Genomic DNA, 14,252 nt, shown 5'->3' with positions numbered 1-14,252 from the left:
CTGTGAGGCTCTGCCAGTGCCCAGCAAATACAGAAGGGGATGCTCACAGTCATCCAAAGGACAGAACACAAGGTCCCCAATGAAGGAGCCAGAGAAATACCCAGGGAGCTGAAGGGGACTGAAGCCCCATAGGAGGAACATCAATATGAACTAACCAGTACCCTCAGAGCTCCTTGGAACTATACTACAAATCAAAGAAAATACATGGTGGAACTTGTGGCTCTAGCCATATATGTAGCAGAAGACGGCCTAGTCACTCATCAATGGGAGGAGAGGCCCTTGGTCCTGTGAAGGTTCTATGCCCCAGTATAGGGGAATGCCAGGACCAGGAATGGGAGTATGTATGTTGGGGTGCAGGGGGAGGGGGGAGGGGATAGGGGGTTTTCAGAGGGAAAACTAAGAAAGGGGATAACATTTGAAATGTAAATAAAGAAAATATTTAATAAAAAAGAAGTCAAAATAAATAAATAAATAAATAACATAAATGCAAAATGCATGTAAGAAAAATAAATTGAAGCATTTTCAATAATGACCTTCAAACCAGCAAGAATTTGAACAAACACATACTAACATTATAGTTTGATGATTGGAATGAACTTTCTCAATAGTTTAATATGTCTTGGCTTATTAGTGCAGATATATTTACTAATACTGTTCTAAACATGTACTGATTTTATTCTACCAAGAATAAAGCAACCACATTCCTTAGGATCCAAGAAATTCATCATTATCTATCTGTCTATCAAGATTGATTTCTGTGTAACCATTATAGATAAAACTTTACTCTCTCTAACTTATACACTCAATGAATGATAGTTATTTATATTGATAAAATTTGCTAAAATGCACTCACACATACACACACACATGTTAGTAAGGAATATCAACATAATTATTCTATTCCTCAAGGTGATAAATATGTTTTTCCTTTACCTTTTTATAGTTGTGCTACATATCATTAATTATTCTAGTAAATTTTCTTGTTTAGTTATACAAATGCTTGAGTAAAAAATTATAGGTCTCATTGTAATAATTTAAATAACTTTCTTCAAATTTATGTTTTGGAGTAAAATACCTTTCACTTTAATTTTTTAATAAAGTAAAACATCAAAGACACTTTTTATCTTCCGTTTTGTATTAGAGTCTCTATAGCTGTGAAGAGACAGCAGAGTAACACTAACCTTTATAAATAAAAACATTTAACTGGAACTGCCTTACAGTTTCAAAGATTTTTTCCATTATCATCATGGAAGGAAACATGTTGGCATATAACTAGACATGGCATTGGAGAAAGGTCTAATAGTTCTACATCTGGATTCACAGGAAGCAGGCAGTAAAAGCCACACTAGACATGGCTTGAGCTTCTAACACCTCAAAGTATACACCCGTATCCTGCCATCTCCTCTAACAAAGCCACACCTACTCCAACAAGACCACTTTTACTAATAATGCTATCACCTTTGGCTAAGCATTCAAACACATGAGTCTACTGGGGACATTCTGACTCAAATCATCACAAGGGTTTAAATAGAAAATTTTAAGATAGCATGCTTAGGACACCAGCAACTCACAAAGAAAGTACTGATAATGTTGACACTCTGTTTACTGTTTCAATTAAGATGCTTTTTAAAAAATTTATATCCCTTACTTTGATATAATCATAAAAAGAGTGTGTCTAGGCATTTAGGTGGTGGAACCAGCTTAGTCAGTCAACATGTTCTCTAGGAGCAGGAGCAAGGAAGAAGAAGAAGAAGAAGAAGAAGAAGAAGAAGAAGAAGAAGAAGAAGAAGAAGAAGAAGAAGAAGAAGAAGAAGAAGAAGAGGAAGAAGAAGAAGAAGAAGAAGAAGAGGAAGAGGAAGAGGAAGAAGAGGAGGAGAAGGAGGAGGAGGAGGAAGAAAAAGAAGAAGGGAAAAAAAAAGACAAATAGACAACACTAGCATGACCTGCCAGTTCTGAGGATGAAGTGGTTGGGTTTAATTATTTTTCCCAGTCTGCTTTTATATCACTTTAAGTACATGCAAATATAAGATCCAGTCTGGGTCAATGAACAAGCAAGTTAATTAACAAAATCCTGTAAACACCCATTTCTAGGGACTAATCAGGATGACCAAGATAAAAGGACTGCCATACATGCCTCAGCTGAGTCTGCTCTGAGCTTTGCATTGACTCAAATTTAAATGTTCTTATTCTGAGCCTTTTTCTTGAGTCCTAGCCCAAAGTCAGATACCTGCCCTGAGCTTACATCTTTGTCCTGGCTAGATGTGAAATACCTGCCAAGTTTATAGGTGCAGTCCCAAAGAGCTCTCCACATTTAGGTTCACCATTCACACTGTTCTATGAAAATGTTCAAAGAAAATAAGTGGCAGAAAATATGCCAATTAAAAAGCCAGTACTTAAAGTGACATATTTCTCTTAAGTATCCTCATGAGTCTCAGGCAAAGTAATGTTTAATATTGATTCTGAAATTAACAGTCTCCCAAATGACTTAGGCAACATCAACTGGGCATGTCTGTGAGGAAATTCTTAGATTATACTAAGTGGGGTTGGTAGGCCAGTCCTAAGTCTGGGTAACAATTCTATGGAGTGAAATTTTCTAGTGAATGAGAAAGAAAAAAACTATTTGAATTTGCTGCTCTCCATTTCATGAGTGAAGATGCTGTGTGATTCCTGCCTTAGGTTCTTGATAGTATGCTGTGCATGAGAAAAGACTGTACCCTCAAACTGTATACTAGGTTAAATCAGCCTGTCCTTTATTAATTTAATTGAACTGGGTATATTATCAGTGCAATAAAGTAAGAAATGCTAGAAAGAGTGACATTCATGACACATGTGGGTTACAATTTGAGCTCTGATAGGCTATCACCATGAAGGGTGTATGGTCTGTTTATGTCTCTTCTTTTGGGGCATCATAAAATGGACTTTGTGCTTTATTTTACTTGTTCTTTACTACCCAACTCTGAAGAAGGGTATTTTCTTCAGAAAAAAAGAATTATAAAAAATGAATAAATAGTTTCAAATGAACCAGCTATGATTCTTATTTCATAGACTTTGAAAAATATGCTTAATGCATAATTTCAAAAGCATACCCTATGGAGAAGGACACTCAGATATGGATTCACATGTTCCAATCATGTGGTTCCTTTTTCTTAGTTTTCCAGATTTTGTGTGCACTTGGTCACATAAGGGGTTAGAATGTTCTTATAGTCCCATTCCTCTGTACTAGTGTTCCCCTGCCATTAAAATAAACTTAATCTGATAAACTTGAATTATTAAACTGTAATTGTTTTCAGTGCAGTAAAGACTTATGATTTATTTCTCTTTATAAGCAGGAGTAGAAACTGTGCATGTAAAAATTATAGTATAATCCAAATGTTGTAAACTTAAGTTGCTCTTTAAGAGGCAGAAATTCAACATGCATAAGTAGAGCAATCTCTGTGCACATTATAAAGATGAAGAACCCTCATAGAAAAAACTACTTTAGATAAATTTATTGCATATATATTTTCTTGATATAAATTAAAATTTACCAAGCATTAGAAGAATTTTAAAGTTGGCAGAATTATGTTTCTACAATTTTATGCAAATTTTTCTAAACTTTAAAGAATTAATGGGAATGGTGTTTTGTCTGCATGTAGGTCTGAGAACCATATGTATGCTCAGTGGCTGAAAAATCCAGGAGGGCAACAGATACATAAGAGCTAGAATTGCTGAAGGTTGCCAGTAGGCATGTGGTGCTGGGAAGCTGAACTCACATCTTCTAAAAGAGCAAAGAATCTTAACTGTAGAGCTATCTTTGTAACACTTACCAAGTTAATGTTTCTGCTTAGATGATCAAGAACCAGAGAATATGTAGGCCAGAAAAACCTATCAATAAAATGATGCTTAATAATTTTCTTCTATACTCAGATAAGTTTCTTATTCATAATCATCAGAGAGGTTTTCTCTGGCAGCAGATGGGAACAGATGCAGTGACTCAGCCAGATAGAAAGCATCTAAATCAGATGTCCCCTTCAAATCTGCCCCCTCAGAGCTCAAGAAATAGAAGCTCTGTGGAAAAGGGGAAGCCAGAATGCAAGGGCCAGTAGGGATGACAGAAAATGAGAGAACAGTGATCTCTGAATCAAATATGCAAGGCACTTATGAACACTTTGAGAGTGAAACTGGAAGCATTGGGCTAAAAGGGGTCTGTATCAGGTTCTCTGTGTCTATATTATAGTTTTAAGCTTAGTATTTTTATAGAATTCTTAAGTATAAGAACACATGGGTCTCTGACTCTTATACCTGTTCTTAGAACCCTTCTCTTTCTGTTGGGTTGACTTGTCCAACTTTTGTGTGATAGGTTTTACTTTCTCATATTGTATCTTAGTTTGTCGTGATTGGTTGTTTTCTCTTAGAAGTCAGTTCCTGAGTCCGGGAGGACCTGCCCAGGCAGCAGCGGTGGCCAGCGGGGCGCTGGTGCTGAGCGGCTTAAGACAAGCCGGCCGTTCAGGGTAGCGAGCACGCGTGGGCCGCGAACGGGTGCTCGGAGCCTGGTGGAGACCAGCCAAGCGCAGTCTCACGCTCGCCGGCGGCCTTGTTGAGAGACTTCTGAAGAGAGCCGCCTGGCCCGCCTCAGCCTCACCTGGCCATGAGTTGTTCCCTAGCCCGGACCTGGCCGAACAGGGCGTGCGGACTCGGATAACTGATCAGAGTCAGCAGTGGTGTGGTGGAAATATCGGTTTTTGTTCTGGAGAAATAGAGGCCTTCCCTGAAGTTTCCCATGTCTCAATGGACTCCTGAATTTAACGAGCTCTACATCCTAAAAGTGGCTATGAACAGTGGGACTCCTGATGCGCCCACAACACAGGAGAGTCTGAAAGTGGTCCTTCTGCACCCACAGCCCCTAGGGGCCACCAAGAGCTTCCCCGCAGAAGTGGAGATGATTAATAGTAAAGTGGGTGAATTCTCTCATCTGTGTGATGATTCTCAAAAACAAGAGAAGGACATGAATGGCAACCAGCAAGAACAAGAAAAAAGTGGTCTTGTGAGGAAAAAGCACAAAAACCAGCAGGCTGGCCCCTCATATGTGCAGAACAGTGTCAAAGAAAATCAGGAAATCCTAGGGCGCAGGCAATAGCTAGAGACACCGAGTGATGAGGATACTGACTCTTCCTTAAGTGAGTGTCTGTCTTCTCCCTCATCTAGTCTCCATTTTGGGGGCTCTGATACAGTGACTTCAGATGAGGATAAAGAAGTCTCGGTGAGACATACCCAGCCTGTTCTGAGTGCTAAAAGTAGAAGTCACAGTGCAAGGTCTCACAAGTGGCCTCGAATTGAGGCAGATCCTGTGCCAAGTTTGTTAATGAAAAGACCTTGTTTTCATGGCAGTGCACTAAGGAGAGTCCCATGCAGAAAGAGGCTGGTGAAGAGCAGCTCCTCGCAGAGGACACAGAAGCAGATGCTAGTGCAGAGGAAGAAGCGGGAGGCGCTAGCTCAGAGGAAGTACGCTCTGCTCTCCAGCTCCAGTAGCTCCAGTGAGAATGACCTCAGTAGCGATTCCTCATCCAGCTCCTCCACCGATGGAGAAGGGGACCTGTGTGCATGTGCCAGTGAGAACCCCAGCAACCCCGTTGCTCCCCCAGGAAGTATGATGAAGATTTGGGGTGATAGAAGCTTCCTTCACCCCTCAGGTCACTGCCAATGAAGAAAGTAATGCTACCTCAACTGACAGTGAAGTGGAGATTGTTACAGTTGGAGAAAGTTATCGGTCTCGTTCAACCCTTGGACACTCCAGATCTCATTGGAGCCAAGGTTCAAGTTTGCATACAGGATGGCCACAGGATCCTCGAAACCGCAGTAGGATCGCTACTGTTACACAGTCCCTGAGGCAGAATGCAGCAGAAGTTGTGGTCCTTACTGTTGATGAAGATGAACCTACTGTAGTACCAACCACTTCTGCTAGATTGGACTCACAAACTACTAGTGCTTCCATTAACAATTCAAATCCATCTACCTCTGAGCAAGCCTCTGATACTACTTCAACTGTGGCCAGTAGCCAGCCTTCCACAGTGTCAGAGACTGAAGCTACTCTTACAAGCAATAGTGCAAATGGTTCCTCTGTGGGCAATGATGTGAGGAGAACTGCATCTAGTGCTGTCTCAGAAAGTGGTTCTCCTACAATGCCAAGGCTACCTTCTTGCTGCCCCCAGCACTCACCATGTGGAGGGACATCACAGAGTCATCATGCATTAGCACACCCACACTCAAGTTGTTTTCAGTAGCATGGCCACCATTTTCAGCATCACCACCTTCACCATCATACTCTCCACCCAGCTGTCCCAGTTTCTCCTTCCTTCAGTGACCCTGCTTGCCCTGTGGAAAGAGTTCAAGTACAGGCGCCTTGTGAAGCAAATAGCAGCTCTGGTTCCAGCTACCATGACCAGAAGGCATTGCCAGTCTATTTGAGCAACAGTGCTCTCAAGACTCATGGAAGTGGGGGGTTTCCATGGTGCATCTGCCTTTGACCCCTGCTGCCCTGTCACTTCTACTTGGGCTGCGGTCATTAGCCATCAGGCTGTTGCTGCCCCAACTCAGCCATTATCAATAGATGGCTATGGCTCCAGCATGGTTGCCCAGCCTCAGGCCCAGCCCCCTCCACAGCCTTCTCTTTCGTCATGTCGGCACTACATGCCACCTCCGTATACTTCCTTGACAAGACCACTGCACCATCAAGCCTCAGCTTGCCATCACTCTCATAGAAATGCCCCTCCTCAAACTCAGTCAACCCCCTCAATTGGCTTATGTGATTCCCATCCTGTCCATGCTTTCCATTCTCAGATATCTTCTCATGCAGCATTTCACCTTGTGGCACCATTGCATCCAACGCATTTAGGCAGTACAGCTGCACCCATCCCTCAGCATCTTTTCCTGCTCACCAGCCAATTTCACACCATATTCCAGCCCCAGAACCTTCAGCCCAGAGACTGCACCCTCATGAAGTGATGCAGAGGATGGAAGTTCAGAGTAGGATGATGATGCAGCATCCAACACGGGTACATGAACGGCCCCCGCCCCATCCACAAACTATGACCATGGGCATCATATTCATGTGCCTCAAACCATGTCTTCACATCCTTGCCAGGCTCCAGAGAGAACTGCCTGGGAACTGAGGATTGAAGCTGGAGTAACTGCAGCTACGTACACACCTGGTGCTCTGCACCCTCACCTGGCCCATTACCACGCTCCACCTCGACTTCATCACCTCCAGTTAGGAGCACTTCCTTTAATGGTTCCTGACATGGCAGGCTATCCTCACATCCGTTATATTTCTTCAGGATTGGATGGAGCATCATTCAGAGGTCCTTTTAGGGGCAATTTTGAGGAATTGATTCATCTGGAATAAAGATTAGGAAATGTCAATCGTGGAGCCCCCCAGGGAAAATTGAAAGATGCACATATCCACATAAAAATAAAAAGAGGAAACTTCACTGCAAACAAGATAGGGAAGAAGGGACTGAGGAAGACACAGGAAAAATGTACTATCTGTTTGTCTATTTAGAGGAAGGTGAAGATGTGAGGCACCTTCCATGTGTGCAACTTTTCCACCAAGTGTGTGTTGATCAGTGGCTGATCACCAATAAGAAGTGCCCCATGTGCAGAGTGGACATCAAGGCCCAGCTGCCAAGTGAAAGTTGACATTGTTTTTCAGAACTCTTTCTATCCCTCTCATTCCCATCCTTCCTGGTACTACAGTCAACCAAAGATGGCATGACTTACCTGCGCAGATCTGGAAGCCTTGAACTAGGAGTGCTGACCCTGCTACATGGTACAGCTACCGCTAGACCTACAACTTATGTACACAGTTGATTTTAATATATTTATAAAAGCTTTTTTTTGTTGTTTTTTCCCTAGATTTGACATTACTTCCTGTATCATTTTACTGTATTTTTGCATGATTCCTTATATTGCATTTCTTTGCACATATTATGGGCTTGTGACCCTAAACTTGCAGGCAAGATTAGCTGCTTTAGTAAGTAGTATTTTGTGGTCTTGTTTTTTGTTTGTTTGTTTGTTTTGGGGGTTTTGTTTTTGTTTTACATAGAAGCTTGAAAATTATGAATTTTTTATCCATTACTAACCTTTAATTTAATCAATCATGCACTTTAGTTAAATGTATAAAGATTTTCTAGGAAATTATATTGTATATTAAGACATTCCTTAATTAAATTAGGACAAAATGGCTGCTGTATATTTATAATATGGAGTTCTGAGTTAAGTACCGCCCTTCATACTGGGAACAGAATGTATGTAACCCATATCAATCAGGTGCAGGTGGTACCCACACGACCAGAGTGATCAATAGGAAGTTTCTTGGTGTTCCTTTCGTCCAGCACAGTGCAAGACAGAGTTGCTGTTGATGCCGTATGTTTAGACTGCTGTTCTGACCCTATTTATCTTTCTCTCTGCCATTTGGAACTTTATTCCCTATCCCAGGTTTTGCTGCTGTGAAACAGCGTTGAATACTAAATATCAATCTGAGATAGCTGGATTGAATATACTTGCAGATTTTTAAAAAAACAGGGAACTTGAAAAAGACATGTAGAATTTTGTTAGGTCTTCTGCTAAGCACGAATAAGGTATCTGCTTACATTAATTTTTATAAAGTCATTCAGTCAGAATTTAGGATTCAGTCATTGGCAGGTATCTATGCATTCGTAGAACTTCTAAGGTTCCCAGGATCACTTTTAAGGGATTTTATTTTTTTATAGTTTAAATAAAGTCAGCTGAATCTACATGTCTCTCTCTAAACTTGAGAACAATAAATCTGCAGATACTGTGAGGCACAGATTATATTGTCAAGCTACTGTTGCTATGGTTATAGACACCCATTTCAGACATTACCAAGACTCGATCACTGACTTAAAAATTTTAATTTCTATAGTTAAGATTTACAACATAATATAGAGTGAAAGTTAACATACTAACATTTCTCCTTTGGAAGAAGTTTTAATCCACTTCAGGATGTATATTAGCAAGATACTTTCATATACAGGCTAACCTAATCTTATTTGCTTAAATATGCTTAATATGCCCAAGATTGCAAATGCATCCAGCCAGTAATACCACTGTCTGTATGTGGAAGTCATGTTCCCATGGATTATATGTAAAGATATCAATAAGCTTGCATTAAACCACTTGCTTTGTAAGTGGATTGATTAATAAATAACTTATATTTCTAAAAAAAAAAAAGTTGGTTCCTTTCTAATAAAAGACAGAAAGGGAGTGGATCCACAGGGGAGGGGAGATGGGAGAAACTGTAAGACTCTGACGAGTCGCAACTACCAGGGACCCCCTGAGTGAATCACGCAGAGTGGGGGATCGAAGTAAAAGAAAGAGGAATTTATTGTTCCGGCATGCTGGGGCCATGCTGCACAGAAAGCAGAGGCAACAGCTTCTGGTGGCTCATTTGGCAAGTTTTTATACAGTTTCCAGGGGCAGAAAAGAGCATCAGCAACTAGACACAGTATGATTGATGGAACAGTGTGCCCTTTAAGCCCTTTAAACTGATTGGCCTTTTGGGACTGAGGTAGTAGGGTGGCCTTTGATCACTCACCCTGAGAATCAGGCTCTCCCTTCCGGAGGGGAGGGGTGTCTATGTGCTCTGGGGCATGGTGGAATTTTCCAAAGGCCCTGAGCTGACCTTTTCACATCTAGGAGAAGAAGAGGGAGGGGAAATTATAACCAGGATATATTATTAAAAAAAAGTGGAAAAATGAAAAATATAGCATATTAAAACATTACATAAAATTTAAAAATCATTGTATTGCTGTAGTCATTTCACATTTACATGCTATACATAATTTTCATTGTTCCATTTATGAACTACTAAACATTAATATCATTCCAAATTATTAATCTTCCATCTATGTTCTCATTTTAATCTTTTAGTATATCATTAAAAACAAATTTTGACTCTTGTTTCATAAGAAACTTTGTTTAGGTTTTTTAACTAACAATTTATATGTAAAAATGATAATCAAATAAGGAAAAGGTAATATGTATGTACATATATAAGGGAGAAATTATAATTTATTACCATATGTCTGATGATAATACAACAGAGTAATAATGGTCCAGGAACCATTGTCAGGCATTTTAGTTATAGACTCTGTGAAAATTGTACTTCTGAATCTTTATAATAATATCAATGTCTAATATAAATAATATACATTGGATGTGTTTTCAAATTTGTGTGTTTGATTAGACCTTAACCATAGATATTCAAAGCGTCTCTCCAAATAATTTTATTTATTAAAATATGCAAAGTATTATGAAATTACTACTGTGTAAACAGTGTGAGGTATAAACGAATGTGTAAAAAACAACAGGATAAATGTGATCATTAACACTTTATTGGTTTTGTGTCTTTACTAGATCACAGGCCTACTGGTTCTATTTCTTAATGTGTGCTCACAACATATGCTTAGGCTCTAACTTGTCTGCCAAGACACTTGTCTATATGTTCTTGGGCTCGCTTTAGCACACAGATACAATACTTGTCTAAGTTACATAAAACACTTAGTCCAATTGATAGCACTCTCACATCAATAAATAATAACATAAATAAACAAACATACACATATTTATATTTTAAAAACTCAACATGGTTTCTTGTGAACCATGTATTCCATTCTGTACATGTTTTTCTTTATTTCTAAAATGTCTTTGATATTTTTTACTTATATTTGATCGTTATGACCTTATGTAACTAAACAAACTTCTTTAAATATAGTTCCTTCTGTCACTCAAAGAAATTCTGCAATTCAGCCAGGATATCATTTTGTGATTTAATCAAAACAGTCAGTTCTGAAGCACATGGGAAAACGGGCCTGACCTGGGGGTGCAGTGATTTTTACTTATCTAATAAAAAGAAATTACTACAAGGTATAAGACTAACCATCTTTCAGATACTTTGCCTATAGGCTATTGTTTATTCCCAAGTTATTCACCTGTGTCAGTTTCCTACTGAGAGACCAAATCTTTTATGTTCAGACTCCATTTTAGAGAACATGACCTAAGTTTTAACTCTGGTAAACTAACAGGCTGGTTCCATAGCATTAATTTCTAATTTGTCCCCAACAAAACTTGAGCCTAGCTCCAGTCTCCAGGCTAATCCTCCAAAAGACCAGGTTCTTCCCCCAACAAACCTAACTCCCCAGCTTACAAGCCTAATGACCGCCAATGTAGAGGGGAGCAGAAATTAAGTTTATGATATGACTCTCAGCACCAGCCAATTATGTTTAAGGCCACATAGCTTTCCAATTAGATACTTGCACACTTACCCCACCCCCTGCTTGCTGCTTACTATAAAACATTGCCCTGATAGATATTCATCATCAAAACCATCCTACATGGCTGCCAAGGGGCAGGTACTGGCTCAAATAGAATAAACACCCTACTGTAAGTTGCATCAGATTGGGTTCTGTCTGTTTTTTAGGGGATCACTAACATTTCCCTCATACTATACTAGAGGAAAGACATGTGTCTTTATCCCTCAAACTTCTACATTAGATGAACTTGTCTTCTTTTCATTTTTCTTAATGATAAAAGTTATTTATTTAACTAAATTGACTACACAAACTTATTATGTGTAATACCACAGTAAAGTACCTTTACATCATAAAACCACTCAACCAAGCTCACTGTACACATTTGCTCACATACTCTATGATAGAAACACTGAAAAGCAACTTTCTAGAAACTGTTAACATCAAAGCACATGTTTAACAACCACAACTCACTGGTTTTACACACTAAAGCAGGTATTCACAGTAAAATCTTTTACACAGTAACAAAAATGAGTTTTAAAATATTTGAGTAAAATAGACATTTTAGTCTTTCATAACTTTGAAACAACAAAATATTATGTGTATGGAATAGGAGGTGGCTTTCAAAACAACACAATTTTTACAGAAAAGTGTGTAATGAAATAGAAAAACATAGCTAAAATGTACTTTCTTACACAAAACAGGATAAAATTCATATAAGTACCATCAGTAAACAGGTGCATTGGAAACAATTAGTAGTTTCAAAAGAGGAAGCATTTTTCTCTAAGTCAATTTAATGATTCTACTTAAGAAACTTAAACACTACTCTGTGTTTACACTTTTATTTATGCTTGAATGATAAAAGTAATATATATACTTGCATTCAGCCAAGTTAAAGGCATTTAACACTGTCTCATATGCAACTCTTATTCTCTGTACTGCTAAATGTGTAACTCCTTGAAGTAGGTGGTATTTCAGGTCATAAAAAGAGGAGTTGGCTGGTTAGAACCAGCTTGACTGAAATTAATGGGTTTTGAGCTATCATATTTTAGAATATATTTAATTTATTTAATTTAATTTTAAATTGAGTTCACTTTTCAACAAAATTCTTATGAGCACACTTAATTAGTTAAGGTTCAAATTTTCTGGTGGATTCTAATTTGATGAGGGATTTCTTCTGGTCTCTTGATTGGAATATTTGACTTTTTCAAAATCACAATTTCATAATCCAATACTAAAGCTGGTAGCCAGCTAGACATATACATTACAAAAATGGCATACAGAACCAAGAATACAAATACAGGTTAGTGTTTAAAAATAAATTTAGAAAGTTTAACTACATAACTGTTACTATTTTTTCTGATGTCACTGAAAAATTCATTAAGATACATGGTATTCAAATGAATGAAAATTTGTACATCAAGGCTCACATCCTCAGGACATCCAGTGTGCCTGGATGAACACTGTAAAAAGCTAGATTCACATTTCCTTTTTAAAGAACAAAGAAAAATATCTTCAAAAATTTGGTTTTATTATAAACTTTAATAAAAGTATATAAATACTTCAAACCACCTTAAATCTATTTATTGTTTTCTTTACAAATATAAATATAAAAGCACTTTACATCAGCATATCATCAGTTTGTCTGCCCTCTGAAGACTCCACAGACTAAAGGCCTCCAAGGAGATCTGTTGCACCAAGGACAACAAACCCCACCAGGAGATCTGCTGCTGGAGCCAGGACAACAGATCATTGGTGTTCATGCCCCTCTGAAGATCCCACAGTCTGAAGGTCTTTTAGGAAATCTGCCAAAGCCAGGGCCAAAGGTCTCCCAGGAGATTTGCATCAACCCAGGAACACAGGAAAGAGGCCCAAGACAAAGGCCAGTTAACACCAGATATAACCAGATGGTGAGAGACAAGCTCAAGACCATAAGCAACAAGCCAATGTAATTTGGAATCATCATATCCCAGTTCTCCCACCACAGCAAGCCCTGGATGTCCCAACATACATGAAAATCAGGATTATAAGCTAAAATCCTCTCTCATGAAGATAATAGAGTCCTTTAAGAAGAATGTAAGTAACTCACTGAAAGAAATACAGGAAAATATAGGTAAACACGTAGAAGCCCTTAAAGAGGAAACAAATAAATTCCTAAAAGAAATACAGGAAAACACAACCAAAAAGGTGAAGTAAATGAACACAGCAGTCCAAATCCTAAAAATGAAAGTAGAAACAATAAAGAAAATATAAATGGAAAAAATAGAAAAACCTAGAAAAAAATGTAAGGAGCTACAGATGCAAGCATCAACAACAAAATATAAGAGATAAAAGAGAATCTCAGGAGTAGAAGATATCTTTGAAGATATTGACACAATGGTCACATGAAACACAAAACTTGAAAAACTGTTAAGCCAAAACACCCAGGAAATTCAGGACACAATGAAAAGTCCAAATATAAGAATAATAGGAATAAAAGAGAGCAAAGATTCCCAGCTCAGAGGAAATGAAACATCTTCAACGAAATCATAGAAGAAGACTTCCCCATCCTAAATAAAGTGATAGCCATAAGTGTAAAAGAAGCTTATAGAACACCAAGTAGATTAGACCAAAAAAATAAAGTTCTCTTGTCACATAATAATCAAAGCACTCAGTGCACAGAACAAATAAAGAATACTAAAAGCTGTAAGGGAAAAAGACCAAGTAACATATAAAGGCAAATCTATTAGAATTACACAAAACTTCTCATCAGAGAACATAAAAGCCAGAAGAGAGCTGGGCAGTGGTGGCATATGCCTTTAATCCCAGCACTTGGGAGGTAGAGAGGCAGGTGGATTTCTGAGTTCCCAGCCAGCCTTGTCTACAGAGTGAGTTCCAGGACAGCCAGAGTTATACAGAGAAACCCTGTCTCAAAAAAACAAAACAAAAAGCCAGAAGACTATCCTG

The 14,252-nt window shown here is 38.6% G+C and overlaps 1 pseudogene; it reads left to right on the top strand.

Moving 5' to 3' along the window:
• The first annotated feature begins 4,718 nt into the window (after nucleotides 1-4,718).
• LOC110291736 lies at nucleotides 4,719-7,674 on the top strand (annotated as a pseudogene).
• The last annotated feature ends 6,578 nt before the right edge of the window (nucleotides 7,675-14,252 follow it).

Source organism: Mus caroli, chromosome 3, assembly GCF_900094665.2.
Source record: "Mus caroli chromosome 3, CAROLI_EIJ_v1.1, whole genome shotgun sequence".
Taxonomy (NCBI): Eukaryota; Metazoa; Chordata; class Mammalia; order Rodentia; family Muridae; genus Mus; species Mus caroli.
This window is presented reverse-complemented; position numbering and strand designations above follow the sequence as displayed.